The sequence below is a fragment of the Babylonia areolata genome, chromosome 27 (genome assembly GCF_041734735.1).
Source record: "Babylonia areolata isolate BAREFJ2019XMU chromosome 27, ASM4173473v1, whole genome shotgun sequence".
NCBI classification, from domain to species: Eukaryota; Metazoa; Mollusca; class Gastropoda; order Neogastropoda; family Buccinidae; genus Babylonia; species Babylonia areolata.
The window spans coordinates 26,222,225-26,224,724 of NC_134902.1; the positions used below are offsets into that span (position 1 = coordinate 26,222,225).

General features: G+C 34.6%; 1 protein-coding gene across 3 annotated transcripts in view; it reads right to left on the reverse strand.

Annotated features, from left to right (window-relative positions):
• The window catches only part of LOC143301022 (uncharacterized), a 22,523-nt gene that overhangs the window by 19,896 nt on the left and 127 nt on the right, over nucleotides 1-2,500 (reverse strand). The window contains exon 2 of one of the 3 annotated variants that reach the window (XM_076615019.1): nucleotides 1-64. This exon is cut by the window's left edge and continues 22 nt beyond it. The exons of the other annotated variants lie outside the window; for them this stretch is intronic. The gene's annotated coding sequence lies outside the window, so the exon portion shown is untranslated. The remainder of the gene's footprint in view (nucleotides 65-2,500) is intronic. 3 annotated transcript variants of the gene reach the window in all.

Consider the following 2,500-nt stretch of genomic DNA (forward strand, 5'->3'; position numbering starts at 1 on the left):
GTCCTCCAAGCCGTCAGTCCGCGACGCTAACCACTTCGCCACGGCGGCTGGTACATTTGTTAGTCTGTTAGTATAAAACAAAAAAGTCCAAATCTGGAAGTTTTAACAGAAACTTTTAACAGCTAGTTTGAGAATGGGCAGAATTGAAGTATTTAGACTAAACTCTTGTAAACAGTGCTGTTTTATTTTATACTTATCATGTTTTATATCTGATTTCAGAGCAGAGAGTTACAACGATATAGATCCAGGGCCAAACCAACCAGTGCCTCCATTTCAACCTTCATGCGTGCCAGGATTCTACTAACCTGATGTCTGGACACGTGGAGATGCAAGGAGGTTCACCACAGCCGCAAGTTGTTTTTGTTTTTTCTTTTTTCAAAATGTTCTTTACTGTGGAATTAGTATCCACGCTTTGTGAATACATTAATATATATTCCCAACAGCATAGTCCTGACAATGACCTGTTCGCCCTGTCTGGAGTGATGTGAGTAGGAACTGTGAAAGCTGTTACCTCTTGGGGGAAAAAAAATGAAAGAAGAAATTATGTGAAGTGTGAAACCTGTGACACATTTCAGAAAGAGAAGAACTGCCTTCTTCTGTCACACAGCTAGGTTGTCACACAGGTTGAACAGTGGATCCTGATTAATTTATTGCTAATATATATGTGACCTGTGTGGATTTTGACAATGCAGCGTGTATATTTTTATATAATTATATACAGTTTACCATATATTCTAATGTGTGAGGACCGATTTATTTCGATGCCATTCATGACTAACTTATGATATCATTAAAAAAAAAAGAAGAAAAAAAGGATTTCATGCAAATGCTTCTTCAATTTTCTTTCATTTGGTATACAACATGGGTAGTTTGCATGCTTATGAGTGTCTCATATTGTGTGTTGAATGATGGGTTGGAGATTTTCAACGGTTTTGATGGTAGTGGGTGTTATTTTTCTGTGTGCTGATCATGTCAAATATCTTATAATAATGATAACAAATTGTATCTGATATCATTTTATGGTCTATGCCAAATACTGTCACTGATCTGAACCTTGAAGAAAGAAAAGAATTTGTTTGTTGTTGTTCTTTGAGATTTTGTTTTATTTAACAGCAACAAAAAATATTTACCCATAAGGCCTAATTTGAGTAGATGCCATTCATTTCTGATTCATGTTATCAATAAAACATGGATTTCATGTGAAAGAGTATTCAATTGTCTTTCATTTGGTATATAATGTAAGTTTCAGTTTCAGTAGCTCAAGGAGGCGTCACTGCGTTCGGACAAATCCATATACAAATCCATATATCCATAATGTAAGTAGTTTGTTTGTTGGTGAGTGTCTGATATTGAGTCTTGAATGACACCAGTGTGGCTATTTTAGCAAAACTCAACATTTTTCGAGAACTGGTAAGAGTTCAGAAATTGCTTACAGATTCAAATAATCATTATTACCAATATTGTGTAAACACAAAAATTGCGGCTAATCCCAAATATTTTCTAGATTTGATACGTACAGCATATTCGAGACAAATTACAAGCCTTATGTAAAGAATTAGTTTAAATGCCTTTCGTACAAAATTTTCTAATAATATAAAATACATGTGTGGTAATCAAATAACTGTAATCCATCTACTCAGTTTCAGTTTCAGTTTAAGTAGCTCAAGGAGGCGTCACTGCGTTCGGACAAATCCATATACGCTACACCACATCTGCCAAGCAGATGCCTGACCAGCAGCGTAACCCAACGCGCTTAGTCAGGCCTTGAGGAAAAAAAAGAAAAAAAAGGTGAATAAATGATAGATAAGCTTACACAAAGAAATGAATAAATAATAACTATAATGTAAACAAATAAAATAAAATAAAATAAAAAACCCTACTCATCCATTGTCCAAGCATAAGACAGTTTTTACCAAAAGCTGTAGTTGATCACTTTTATACCTGAGTCCCATTAGCCACTCAAGAGATTTTGAATGATTATCTATTGCTTAGAATCTTTTCGAAAATTTCAAACTACAGTCCAGTTAGTATCCTCCTTTGATGTATTTTAGTTAATGTCGTTATTCATATTTACATTGTTGTAAGTTGATACTTGTTGATATTGTAAGTTATATTTGTTGATATGCATACACCTACGTTCCCTCCCATAACACTTCATTTATTACATACCACTATCTCTTTAAACTTTCTATTTTTTTATGATAGAATTATTTCTATTTCCTCTAAAACATACATTAATACTTTCCTGCATTGATATTCACAAGCATTCCCTCTCTTTCACCCACTACCTCTTTCTTCCCGTCTAATAACACTTCTAATGAATAGACATCAAACTGAAGATCACACACACACACACACACACACACACACACACACACACTAACACACACACACACACACACACACACACAGAGTTACAGTAACAACAACGCCTTCGACGACAGCATCAATAGCAATAACAACAACACACAACAACATGAACAACAATAATAATGATAAT